We start from the raw sequence: 14,680 nt of genomic DNA, 5'->3' as shown, positions 1-14,680 counted from the left end.
CTAGTATCGGCCTAGGTAATCAATAATGCCCTTTCCCATATAAGGGTAGAGTGGTTGCGCATGTGAGGATGGAATAACGGTCGCAACTTAAACCAATCCGTTTTGAAAACAACACACACACTTGCCTCGGTACACCACTTTGTCATCAAGTGGTTACCCAACTTATTATCTCCCTCGGGCATAAGTGGCACCCGATGGGGTTTTCGAAAAGTTTTTGAAAACAATCTTGCTTCCATCACCATGCATATACCCATCCCCTTTTGCGTAGCAACTACTTTAGCATCCTATCTACTCCCACCGGCATAACCCTCATAGAAAGGTAGGGTCATGCATCATGCAAGTGCCAACGAGAAAAGCAACGGAGGCAAACCACCTCAAATGGTCACCATTTTATCATGACTTCAATGCAAGCAATAAAAGTGCCATATGACATGCATAAAAAGGGTTTCTTAGACATGGTCAAAGGGCTGCTTGCCTTGGTCTTCAAAGTCTTCAAGTCCTTCTCCTTCTTCTTATCCACTACTTTGTCAAATACGGGATCTATTCGTTGCAAAAGAAATGACGGGAAAATAAGGCAATAGCAAAACAGAAAAACCAAAGTGCTCAGAAAAATGTCAACCTATTTTTAATAAATACTAGGGTGAAAACTAAGAAGGATAAAATACCTAGTTTTGGATTTGGAGTAGTAGGATATGAGGAATGGATTTTTAGAGAGGTTTAAATATATTCAAATTAGAATTTGAATATGAACAGTACATAAAAGTTGTTTGCACATGTGTGAAACTTATACCACTAAATAGGTAGGATTTTTACAAGAATTTAGGAACTGGAATTATTTCATTTGGATTAATATTTAATCCTGAGGAATTTTTGCAAGTTTATGGAAAAAGAAAAAGGAGAAGCAGCACTGTGCAACTGGGCCAGAAGAACCACGGTGCAGCAGGCCCGAAGAGGATCCAGCCCGCGCGAGGCTGCCACGTCGAAGGCGTAAATGCAAAATACGCCTTCGGCCGACGGGCGAACCGGTACGCGCCCGCGTGCGTGTTTGAACCTGACGGGTGGGGCCCACCCGTCAGAATGTGAGGCTGACCAACAGGGCCCATGGCCGTCGTCTTCAACCTCGGGCCAGAGTGGGAGGCGAGCTCACCGGCGTTGCTGTGGTCAACGGCGAGGCGATCCGAGGGCACCGGCGTGATCAGGGTGGAGTCGCCGTTCGGGTGGAGGTGCAGGCGGTCGCCGGAGTGTAGGGGTTCACCGGCGACGAGAAAGCCGGTGGAAGGGCTTCGGGAGGTGTTTTCCCCGGTCGATTCCGGCTGCAATAGAGAGGGGAGACAGAGGGGAAATGGTAAGAGAGGTGAGGCGGTTCCAGATCGAGAGAGAGAGAGGGCAAAGGAGGCCTGTACCGCGAGATCGACGGCAACCCGAGGCGGCGGAGCTCGAGCTCGAGAGCTTTTGGAGAGGAGCGGGTGCTGTAGGGGGTGATTAGGGGAGTGAGAGAGCGAGTGGTGAGGAGAGGAGGGCTCGGGGAGGCCCTTAAATAGGCGAACGGTGGGGTGCCGTGGACCCGTGCGCCGGCGAGCTCCTGCTCGTCGCCACAGGGCTCGGGAGGAGTTGGCGCCGTGTCTGGGGTGTTGCTGGGCGTGGACTACGCCGAGGGGAGCTGAGGGAGAGAGCGGGGGAAGGCCAGAGAGCATCCCGTGTGTGAGCCGCGCCATTGGCGCGCTCAGGCGGCCAGCGCGCGTGCGAGCAGGAGCGAGAGAGGGGGAGAGATGAGGGGGACAGCGCCGTGTCGTGACGCGGACGTCGAGGGGCGTTGGTTGGCATGCTGGGGAGGCCCGAGGTGATCGGAGGCATCGGGCAGATGGCGGCTACAGTGCCTGGGCGCACTGTAGCGCGCTCTGGAGCATGCAAATGGCTGGCATGGCCATTTTTAAAGGGCCAGGGCATGTCCCCTTGTGCCTTGGGGTTGCCTTGGATGCTCTGGGGTGGAGAGATGCTAGGTGGGCTACTCAATATTGAAATGGGAGAGAGAGGAGGTGTTGCCATGGGTGAATAGAGAGAGAGAAAGAGGTGGTTTTACCCCCCCCCCCCAATAATTGATCTGTGGACTTGCAAATGTTTCTGGAGGTAGAAGAGGACTAGGAGGGGCTGTGGTAAAAAGTTGAGCTCAAGGAGAATAGTGCAAGTGGTCAAAATGGTGATTTTTGAAAAATGACAGAAGGTGAACCAAAGTGACCTTAATTGATATGAGGCTTTGCAAGGTGATCACAATATGCATTTGTGACTTGCTGGATTTTCCTAGGATTTTTATGAAAATATTTCCTGTAGAAATATTTCAAATCCTTGAAATGGGCAGAAATGGTTTTGGGAGGTTTTGTCCAATATTGTGAACATGACCATGTGTTGAAACTCTTATATATGGAAAATATATGTCCACTGAGTTTCCCTGATTTTTGTCAAATGTTTTTGAAACAATAAAATAATTTTTCCCTATTAAAGACCATTTCTGGCCTTAAGAAAAAGCTTTTAAATAAAATAGGAAAATAACTTTTAAAATCATATTTTTGTGGTTTATGGGAGTCCTATATCTAATAGGATTCAAATATACCTTTTTAAATATTTTTCACACCCCAAATCAAGTACTTGCAGTGCAAACCTCAATTCAGGGGTTTTTGGAAAACTAATTTTAGAAAATACTTTTTGGCCAAATTATTTTTGTAAAAAAATACTATATTGCTCTATACACATGGCATGATCATTGGGCAGAATCTTGGGGCAAGGAGATGAGGTATAGAAGGTGGAGTTGTGTTGACTTGAAAGAGCACTTGAAAATCACAGAGAGAAAACCAACTCCAAATAAAAAGCCAAAATAATGCAAAAGTTTTTGTCAAACCACACTTTATCATGATTTATTAGCTTAAGTGTTGTGGCATGAAAAATCAGGGTGTGACACCCCCACACCGCTGCGGCGCTGAACCAAGCCTGGGCCGACGCCGCCTCCAGCTCCGCCTCGGCCGTGTTCCTGTCCCGCCAGGCCAAGCCCTCGGTGTCGGCCAGGTCTAGGCCGAGGTCCGGATCGGCCACCTCCTCGTCCCGGTCGATGACGCTGGTCTGTGTCTTCCTGAACACGGCGCCACCAATGGACACGGCCTCCGACGCCGCCAGCGCAAGCGATTTCGGCGATCTGAAGCACAACGGAGTAAAAAGCAAGAACCAAGAGAAGCCGCTCGGCGACTCGCCAGAATTCAACAGAAGAGAACTCACCCAGGCACCAGCGGAATGGTTGGCCTTGCCGGCGCTGCCGACGAACCGCGGCGCCTCCTCTTGGCGGGCGGCTTCATGCCGGCCGCCGGGTCCGCCGTGCGCTTCATGGGAGCGGATTCCGAGGCACCATGTCCCCCGTCCCATTCGGCCAGCTAGCCACTACCGCCCCGCGAGATGACCCGGCCGCAGCCACGTCGCCGCCTCCTCCACTCGGCGCGGCTGCGTCATCAACATACATCAACACCTCCGCCGTCGGCCGGCGTCTCAAGAAATCAAACACGAAAGCTTACCCGTGCGGCGCACCTTGCCGGCTTCGGCGTCGGCCTCCTCCCGGTCCTCACCCAGGACCACCGCCTCCTCCGAGCCGGCCCGCTCCACCTGCGTTGGCGCCTGGTCATACGGATGCCGGATGGCGTTCAGTAGCACCTCCCTCGTCGCATCGGGACGAATCAGAGGATGGGCAGCGACAAAATACAAAGACCAAGGACTCACCACCGGTGCCGGGTTCGCGTGGCTGTAGGGAGGCTTCCTGAACCCCCAGTCCTCCTTCAGCCCGGCCTTCGAGATGTCGTTGACCCGGCGGGCAATCTGGTCCGCCCCCAGGCGTAGGGGCGACATCCTGTTGGGATCTTGAAGGCCGGTCATCAGGCCGATGATGTGGGAACGGTGCTGCATCGACATCACCCGGCGCATGATGAAGGCGGCAATGAGGTCCATGTCGGTGAGCCTCTCCCGCTCCTTCATCTCTGTCACCCGCTGGCACAGATTGAGCACCTCCTTGGACGGGTGCTTGGGGAAGTAGTTCCAGTTCTACTTCCCTTGCGGTGTCGCATTGACGAAGGGTGGCAGATTGATATGGTCCGCGCCGAGGTTGCGGACGTAGAAGGAGTTCTGCCACTTCTTGGCAGAATCCTCCAGTGGCATCTTAGGGCACCCCCGCGCGTCCGCGTCGAGATGACGGCGCCCCCCGAAGAGGACATCTCCCCGGCCTTCGAGCCCTGCTGCTTCAAGGAGAAGAGGCGCACCCAGAGGTCGATGGTGGGCTCGACCCCCAGGTACCCCTCGCATAGGGTGACGAAGCCAGAGAGCTGCAGAATGGCATTCACGCCAAGATGGTGCAGCTGGAGCCCGACGAAATCAAGGAAGGCGCAGAAGAAGTTGCTTGCGGGGAGGCCGAACCCGCGCTTGAAGTGCGTGTAGAAGACCACGCGCTCGGTCCCCTCCGGCTGCGGCTCTTGCTCGCCCTATGGCAAGCACACAACAACCTTCGTCTCCCTCGGCAGGCGTCTGGTGTCACGCAGATACTGGATGTCCTCGACGCTGATGGAGGAGCCCATCCACGAGCCCGACGGCAGCGCCATTGGCGATGCAGGGCGGAGCAGGGAAGATGAGAGAAGATTGGTGGTGAAGTTTTGCTCGAAGAGCGGCGGAGCGTCATAGCGCGCGACGGTCGTAAGAGCAGAAGGAGAAGGAAGAAGAAGGGGAGCACGAGCAAGAATGATTTCCGCCGCCCCCTCCTCCCAATTTATAAGCCACGGCGGAAACGTGGGGAAGTGGGATCATTTGCGCCCGCCCCTCCAACTTCCCCGCAATAAGTGTGCATGTACCGCACACAATAACTGCCTCGAGAATGGCAACCGACTTGCGGATGCCGCAATAAATCCACGCGCATGGGCGAGGGCGCACAGTGGCGGGCCCCGGCTCGTCACCCCGTCCCATCGCGCGAGTGGCCTGTCAGGCCCCTCCGGCTCCCGAGCGCCACATGGCGCCCGCGCAGAGCCCAAAAGATTGCTTCAAGATTCAACGGACTCCTCGGTTTCCTGCCCGCGTCGGGTTGCTGCGATCCGGCCGGCACACAGTCGGTGTTGCCAGAACCGGCGGTCACAAGCTTCGCCATCGGCGGCCTCCTTAGGCGGGGAACTTTGAAGGCCCTCCTACTCAAAGCCGGCGGACCTTCATAGCTTCGGGGACTATTGTCGGGGGAATGAACCCCGGGCAGGTAACGGAACCTGAATCCTTTTCAAAAGCATCGGGGCCAGCATCGCCCCTCAGTCCTGCTTGCACTTGGCCGGGTTCCTTAACTCGGCTAAGTCCCTCAACCTGGCTGAACTCTTCGACCCAACCAAGACGGCAACCCGGCCCTGCCGGCTAGCGCCAGCCGGCCGAACCCGGCACACCAAGGCTTATCCAACAAGCCAGCTCCCCCGTGGCGTGTTCCTCAACCCGGCCACGGGTCAGCTCCCGTCCCATCCCAACCGTACGATGGGACGAGTGTCCATTCAAGGATAAGCAAGGCAACAGTGCCCCACAAACTCCTCTGACCGGTAGAGGCGTGGCAACAGTGCCCCACCTACCCTGCTGACCGAGGCCGACGTGGCTACAACGCACCCGTCGTCACTGCTGACGCCAGCAGATGGCGACCTGGCGGTGCGCCACTTTAGCGGACTCGACCCGGCCACTCCGTGACGATCGACAAGACGGCAAAAAGTGCCTCCTCGCACACGGGGCCGCGCCCGGAGAATCCGGCGAGCCCTGACACCCGGTGCGTCCCAGCTGGCTTCCCGGATGAACACAACCCGGCCCCACGGCCTTGTAACTTTACCATTGTATCCCTGGGGGGTTGACCTATAACCCCCCCCCCAGAGCCCTCATGCATAGGGGCGATCCAATCATCAGTAGCACACACACACACCAAAGGAGAAGGAGCAGCCTAAGCCCTGGCCTGCCTTCCTTCTTCTTCCATACAGCTCTAGGAGCAACTCTGTACTGATACATATAAACCAAACTCGGCAGGACTAGGGGTGTTAGCTCTTCGGAGAGCCCTGAACCTGGGTATGTCTTGCATCCTCATGATAACCGAAAGCGAGGGGGAGAGAGCCCCCCTCCTTCTTCTTCTTCCTTGACCTTCTCCCTAGATGGGAGAAGGGTTCCCCTCTGGTCCATGGTCTCCATGACGTGGGAGGGGCGAGAGCCCCTCCAAGATTGGATCTGTCTCTCTGTCTCTCTCTGTTTCTGCCCTCACGATTCTGGCCTTTCACCGTTTCTTATATTTCCGGAGATCCGTAACTCTGATTTGATTGAAGTTTGAACACGATTTTTATCCAGATATTAGCTTTCTTGCGTCGAAAGAAGGGCAGCAACCGCCTTACGGGGTGTCCACGAGGGTCAGGGGCGCGCCCCCTGCCTCATGGCCCCCTCGGGCATCGTCTCGCGTTGATTCTTCTTCCCAAAAATCACATATATTCCAAAAAAATCTCGGTCAGTTTTTATCCCGTTTGGACCCTGTTTGATATGGATTTTCTGTGAAACAAAAAACATGCAACAAACAGGAAGTGGCACTGGGCACTGGATCAATATGTTAGTCCCAAAAATAGTATAAAAAGTTGCCAAAAGTATATGAAAGTTGTGTAATATTGGCATGGAACAATCAAAAATTATAGATACGACGGAGACGTATCAGCATCCCCAATCTTAATTCCTGCTCGTCCTCGAATAGGTAAATGATAAAAAAAGATAATTTTTTATGTGGAATGCTACCTAGCATAATCTTGATCATGTAATCTAATCATGGCATGAATATTAAGACACGAGTGATTCAAAGCAATAGTCTATCATTTGACATTAATACAATAATACTTCAAGCATACTAATAAAGCAATCATGTCTTTTCAAAATAACATGGCCAAAGAAAGTTATCCCTACAAAATCATATGGTCTGGCTATACTCCATCTTCACCACACAAAATATTCAAATCACGTACAACCCCGATGACAAGCCAAGCAGTTGTTGCGTACTTTTGACGTTCTCAAACCTTTTCAACTTTCATGCAATACATGAGCGTGGGCCATGGACATAACACTATGGGTGGAATAGAATATGATGGTGGAGGTTGTTTGGAGAAGACAAAAAGGAGAAAGTCTCACATCAACGCGGCTATTCAACGGGCTATGGAGATGCCCATCAATTGATGTCAATGCGAGGAGTAGGGATTGCCATGCAACGAATGCACTAGAGCTATAAGTATATGAGCTCAAACTGAAAACTAAGTGGGTGTGCATCCAATTTTCTTGCTCATGAATACCTCGGGCATTTGAGGAAGCCCATCACCGGAATATACAAGCCAAGTTCTATAATGAAAATTCCCACTAGTATATGAAAGTGATAACTCAAGAGACTCTCTATATGAAGAACATGGTGCTACTCTGAAGCACAAGTGTGGTAAAAGGATAGTAACATTGTCCCTTCTCTCTTTTCTCTCATTTTTTTATTTTTTTCTCTTTTTTTGGTGGGCTTCTTTGGCCTTTTTTTTATTGAGCTTCTTTTGGCCTCTTTTATTTTGATAACCTCACCTGGGACAATGCTCTAATAATTATGACCATCACACTTTTATTTACTTACAACTCAATACTAGAACAAAGATATGACTCTATATGAATGCCTCCGGCGGTGTACCGGGATGTGCAATGATCTAGCGTAGCAAAGATATCAAAAAACAGAAAAGCCATGAAAATATCATGCTAGCTATCTTACGATCATGCAAAGCAATATGACAATGAATGCTCAAGTCATGTATATGATGATGATGGAAGTTGCATGGCAATATATCTCGGAATGGCTATGGAAATGCCATGATAGGTAGGTATGGTGGCTGTTTTGAGGAAGATATAAGGAGGCTTATGTGTGACAGAGCGTATCATATCACGGGGTTTGGATGCACCGGTGAAGTTTGCACCAACACTCTCGAGGTGAGAAAGGGCAATGCACGGTACCGAAGAGGCTAGCAATGATGGAAGGGTGAGAGTGCATATAATCCATGGACTCAACATTAGTCATAAAGAACTCACATACTTATTGCAAAAATCTATTAGTCATCAAAACAAAGTACTACGTGCATGCTCCTAGGGGGGTAGATTGGTAGGAAAAGACGATCGCTCGTCCCCGACCGCCACTCATAAGGAAGACAATCAATAAATAAACCATGCTCCGACTTCATCACATAACGGTTCACCATACGTGCATGCTACTGGAATCACAAACTTCAATACAAGTATTTCTACAATCCACAACTACTCACTAGCATGACTCTAATATCACCATCTTTATATCGCAAAACTATTGCAAGGAATCAAACATATCATATTCAGTGATCTACAAGTTTTATGTAGGATATAAGTGAAGCAAGAGATCTTAATTCTTTCTACAAAAGATATGCCCACGCTCTAATAGATATAAGTGAAGCAAAAGAGCATTCTACAAATGGCGGTTTTCTATGTGAAGAGGAACAGGCAATCCAATTTTCAAATGATATAAGTGAAGCACATGAAGCATTCTATAAAGCCATACTCAAAAGATTTAAGTGAAGTGCAATGAGCATTCTATAAATCAACCATGGACTATCTCATACCAGCATGGTGCATAAGAGAAACGTGAAAACTAAATGCAACAGACGCTCCAAGATTTGCACATATCGCATGAACGAAACGAATCCGAAAACATATCAATACTTGTTGAAGAAAGATGGGATGCCTTCTGGGGCATCCCCAAGCTTAGACGCTTGAGTCTCCTTGAATATTTACTTGGGGTTCCTTGGGAATCCCCAAGCTTGAGCTCTTGTCTCTCCTCCTTCTCCTCATATCGAGACCTCCTCGATCTTCGAACACTTCATCCACACAAAACTCAACAGAAAGCTCGGTAAGATCCGTTAGTATAATAAAGCAAATCACTACTCTAAGTACTATTGCAAACCAATTCATATTTTGTTTTTGCATTGTATCTACTTTAATATAACTTTTCCATGGCTTAATCCACTGAGAGAAATCGATAGTTTCATCAAAACAAGCAAACTATGCATCAAAAACAGAATCTGTTTTAAACAGGACAGTCTGTAGTAATCTGAACATTCACCATACTTATGGTACTCCAAAAATTCTGAAACAATTAGGAAAAATAAACAATTTGTATAGAAAGACAGTGAAGAAAGTTTCAGAACCGTTTGACATTCCAGTAAAAAATGTAAAATCGCGCACTACAGACAAAGTTTTTGTTCTGCACCGCACAAACCAACAAGTAATCTAAAACATCCTAAAGGCAAACCTCGGCATATTATTTTTATAATACAATGGAATTGTACAAGGGGATAATTATTTTTGTTGAAAAGTTTCTGTAATCAAGATTCACAAAGTTTCCGTGAGCATGAACAAAGTTCAAGGAGCTCCCCCACTTCAACAATGCTTGTCTCTCTCATTTTCACTTTCCTTTTTGAAAAGTTCTGGGTTCCCCTCTTTATTTTTTTTGTTTTTAAACTATATAAAAGCACTCAACAGAAATAAATGACTCTCTAAAACTTCCGGGTTGTCTCCCTGGCAGCACTTTCTTTAAAGCCATTAAGCTAGGCATATAGTGCTCAAGTAATGGATCCACCCGGATCCCAAGGTATATCAAAGCCAATTTTAATTAACAATGATTTGGCATTTAGTAGTGAGCACAAAGCAACATATATCAAGCAATGACGAAGTCTAACTCTCTTCCTATGCATCGGCATGTCATAGAAGAACAATTCATGCACACATAGTAAAGGCCAATGCATAGTATAAACAGTTTCTTGCAATTTTATCTTATTGGAAACATAAAGAGGTGGAGATATAGTTCCTCTCTCATAATAATTGCAAGTAGGAGAAGCAAGCAGCAAGCACATGCATATTATATCTATCAAAATCATCATGTGTAGTAGTAAAACGCAACCCATCAATATAATCCTTAATAAGGGTAAACTTCTCTGATATAGTGTAGTCGGGAGAATTCAAAAAGATAATAGGACTATCATGCGTGGGTGCAATAGCAACAATTTCATGTTTAACATAAGGAACTATAGCAAGTTCATCTCCATAAGCATAATTCATATTGGCATCTTGGCCACAAGCATAGCAAGCATTATCAAAAGGGGATATTTCAAAAGAATCAACGGGATCATAACAATCATCATAGCAATCATCCTTCGGTAAGCACGAAGGGAAGTTAAACAATGTATGAGTTGAAGAATTACTCTCATTAGAAGGTGGGCACGGGTGATCAATCCGCTCTTCCTCCTTTTGTTCTTCGCTCTCCTCCTCATATTTTTCATCCAATGAGCTCACAATGTCATTAATTTCTTCTTCCACAGACTCCTGCAAAATATTAGTCTCTTCTTGGACAGCGGAGACTCTCTCAATAAAATCATCAATATCGGAATTGAATTCATAATTCTCATAGCAATATTTAAGTATAGAAAAAATTTCAGGTCTATAAACTGAATCATTAAAATCTTCAAACTCTTTAAACAAAGATTCAATTTCATAAGCACCCATAAAAGCAACGAACTCTTCTATTTGTTCCACATCATAGTAATCATATATACCATTAGCATAAGAAGCCAAGGTTTCATTATCATTAAATTCACATGAAAAGGGAAGGTGTGGAGCCTTCATCCTAGAGCAACAAGTATAATCATATCTCAAGCATAGTTGCCGAGCATACCAATGCAACATATAAATTTGATCCCATAATAGTTTCCCTTTTTGAGTCAAGCGATAATCCCTAAAGTATTCACGTTGATCCAACGTGTCTCCCATTACAAATTTGAATGGGGTTTTCTCAGGATTATCAAAGTAGTACATAATATCTTTCACATAATGAGCATCGAGGGTTTTGGGAGGTTCCCCATCTCCATGAGTAGCAAGTAAACCTAATTTTTGTTGGTATTTCGTGTTCCATATCCATAACTAAAGATAGAGAACAACTTAGAACAGCAAATAAAAATTACTTAGTGATAAAGCAAACAAGCACACACAAGAATATTCACCCCACGCTATGACTCCCCGACAACGGCGCCAGAAAAAAGGTCTTGATAACCCACAAGTATAGGGGATCAATTGTAGCCTCTTTCGATAAGTAAGAGTGTCGAACCCAACGAGGAGCTAAAGGTAGAACAAATATTCCCTCAAGTTCTATCGACCACTGATACAACTCTACGCACACTTAACGTTCGCTTTACCTAGAACAAGTATGAAACTAGAAGTACTTTGTAGGTGTTTTGGATAGGTTTGCAAGAATATAAAGAGCACGTAAATAAGAAGTATGGGCTATTTAGATAAAGACACAACTAAATTAGTTTTAGTAGAGAGGCTTTTGTCACGAGAAAGTTATTTGTCCCTAGGCAATCGATAACTAAACCGGTAATCATAATTGCAATTTTATTTGAGGGAGAGGCATAAGCTAACATACTTTCTCTTCTTGGATCATATGCACTTATGACTAGAACTCTAGCAAGCATTAAAGTATCAAGTCCTCTTTATTCCCATACGCCATGACCCCCTTATCCGTGTTTGTGTTTCAGTCACTCACGCAACGCAGACAATAAGCAAACCATGAACATACTGCAAACCCTACAGAGGGAATCCCTCACGCTTGCGCGACACGGAGAGCACCATAGGACAGCACCAATAATAAAACATGCAACTCAAACCAATCACGATCATCAATTAACCCATAGGACAAAACAGATCTACTCAAACATCATAGGATAGCCATACATCATTGGGAAATAATATATAGCGTTGAGCACCATGTTTAAGTAGAGATTACAGCCGGTAAAAGAGGGGTTACACCGCTGCATAGAGGGGGGAAGAGTTGGTGATGACGGCGGTGAAGTTGTTGGTGTAGATTGCGGTGACGATGATGGCCCCCGCGGCACTCCGGTGCCACCGGAAGCAAGGGGGAGAGAGCCCCCCTCCTTCTTCTTCTTCCTTGACCTTCTCCCTAGATGGGAGAAGGGTTTCCCCTCTGGACCATGGTCTCCATGGCGTGGGAGCGGCGAGAGCCCCTCCGAGATTGGATCTGTCTCTCTGTCTCTCTCTGTTTCTGCCCTCTCGATTCTGGCCTTGCACCGTTTCTTATATTCCCGGAGATCCGTAACTCCGATTGGATTGAAATTTGAACAGGATTTTTATCCGGATATTAGCTTTCTTGCATCGAAAGAAGGGCAGCAACCGCCTTACGGGGTGTCCACGAGGGTCAGGGGCGCGCCCCCTGCCTCGTGGCCCCCTCGGGCATCGTCTCGCGTTGATTCTTCTTCCCAAAAATCACATATATTCCAAAAAAATCTCCGTCAGTTTTTATCCCGTTTGGACTCCGTTTGATATGGATTTTCTGCGAAACAAAAAACATGCAACAAACAGGAACTGGCACTGGGCACTGGATCAATATGTTAGTCCCAAAAATAGTATAAAAAGTTGCCAAAAGTATATGAAAGTTGTGTACTATTGGCATGGAACAATAAAAATTTATAGATACGATGGAGACGTATCACGTTCCTCGCTCGCTCATGCCGACCTCGCCTCTGGATCCCACCGGTGCCCTCGAGCCTCCTCCTCTCTTTAGCCATCCTTTGGCATCTGCCGTGCGCCCACCACGACACACTGGTTGAGCTATTCTCCTCCATCTTGTAGGCAAAGTACTTGTCAGAGGTCTCATACCTCTCGACACGGGCATGAATCTGAAATACCAATTTTCAGCTCTTGGAACATCTCATATGCTCCGTGGCGTTCAAAACGTTTTTGAAGTCCCGGTTCTAAGCCGTAAAGCTGTTGTCATCATATCGAGCTTGCAAAACATTCATAATGTGTGCATCTGCTCCTGCAACAGGTTTGTCACCTAGCGGTGCATCAAGGACATAATTCTTCTGTGCAGCAATGAGGATAATCCTCAGATCAAGGACCCAGTCCACATCATTACTACTATCATCTTTCAACTTAGTTTTCTCTAGAAAGATATCAAAAATAGGGGAGCTATATCGCGAGCTATTGATCTACAACATAATTTGCAAATACTATCAGGACTAAGTTAATAATAAATTTAAGTTCAATTAATCAAATTACTTAAGAACTCCCACTTAAATAGACATCTCTCAAGTCACCTAAGTGATACGTGATCCAAATCTACTAACCCATGTCCGATCATCACGTGAGATGGGGTAGTCATCAATGGTGAACATCTCTATGTTGATCATATCTACTATATGATTCACATTCGACCTTTCGGTCTCTAGTGTTCCGAGGCCATGTCTGTACATGCCAGGCTCGTCAAGTTTAACCTGAGTATTCCGCATGTGCAAAATTGTCTTGCACCCGTTGTATGTGAACATAGAGTCTATCACACCCGATCATCATGTGGTGTCTCAACACGACGAACTGTCATAACGGTGCATACTCAGGGAGAACACTTATACCTTGAAATTTAGTTAAGGGATCATCTTATAATGCTACTGCTGTACCAAGCAAAATAAGATGCATAAAAAGATAAACATCACATGCAATCAAAATATGTGACATGATATGGCAATCATCATCTTGTGCTTTTGATCTCCATCTCCAAAGCATCGTCATGATCTCCATCATCACCGGCTCGACGCCTTGATCTCCATCGCAGCGTCATGGTCATCTCAGCAACTATTGCTTCTACAACTATCACTAACGCATAGTGATAAAGTAAAGCAATTACATGGCGTTTGCATTTGATACAATAAAGAGACAACCATAAGGCTCCTGTCGGTTGCCAGTAACTTTTACAAAACATGATCATCTCATACAATAACGTATATCACATCATGTCTTGACCATATCACATCACTACATGCCCTGCAAAAACAAGTTAGACGTCCTCTACTTTGTTGTTGCAAGTTTTACGTGGCTGCTACTGGCTTCTAGCAAGAACCGTTCTTACGTACGCATCAAAACCACAACGGTGTTTCGTCAAGTTTGATGTTTTAACCTTCTTCAAGGACCGGCCGCAGTCAAATTCGATCAACTAAAGTAGGAGAAACAGACACCCGCCAGCCACCATTATGCAAAACTAGTTGCATGTCTGTTGGTGGAACTGGTCTCATGAACGTGGTCATTTAAGGTTGGTCCGGGCCGCTTCATCCAACAATACCGCCGAATCAAAACAGGACATTGGTGGTAAGCAGTATGACTATCACCGTCCACAACTCTTTGTGTTCTACTCGTGCATATCATCTACGCAAAGACCTGGCTCGGATGCCACTGTTGGGAAACGTAGCATGCAATTTCAAAAAAATTCCTACGCTCACGCAAGATCTATCTAGGAGATGCATATCAACGAGAGGGGGAGAGTGTGTCCACATACCCTCGTGGACCGAAAGCAGAAGTGTTTGACAACGCGGTTGATGTAGTCGAATTTCTTTTAGTTCCGACCGATCAAGCACCGAACGTACGGTACCTCCGAGTTCTGCACACGTTCAGCGCGATGACATCCCTCGCCTTCTTGATCTAGCAAGGTGTCGAGGAAGTAGATGAGTTCCGTCAGCACGACGGCGTGGTGACGGTGATGGTGAAGTGATTCTCGCAGGGCTTTGCCTAAGAA

General features: G+C 46.9%; 1 pseudogene; it reads right to left on the bottom strand.

Annotated features, from left to right (window-relative positions):
• Positions 1-4,013: 4,013 nt before the first annotated feature.
• LOC141022935 (uncharacterized) overlaps positions 4,014-14,680 on the bottom strand; it is a 31,174-nt pseudogene continuing 20,507 nt past the window's right edge.

Source organism: Aegilops tauschii, chromosome 5, assembly GCF_002575655.3.
Source record: "Aegilops tauschii subsp. strangulata cultivar AL8/78 chromosome 5, Aet v6.0, whole genome shotgun sequence".
Taxonomy (NCBI): Eukaryota; Viridiplantae; Streptophyta; class Magnoliopsida; order Poales; family Poaceae; genus Aegilops; species Aegilops tauschii.
This window is presented reverse-complemented; position numbering and strand designations above follow the sequence as displayed.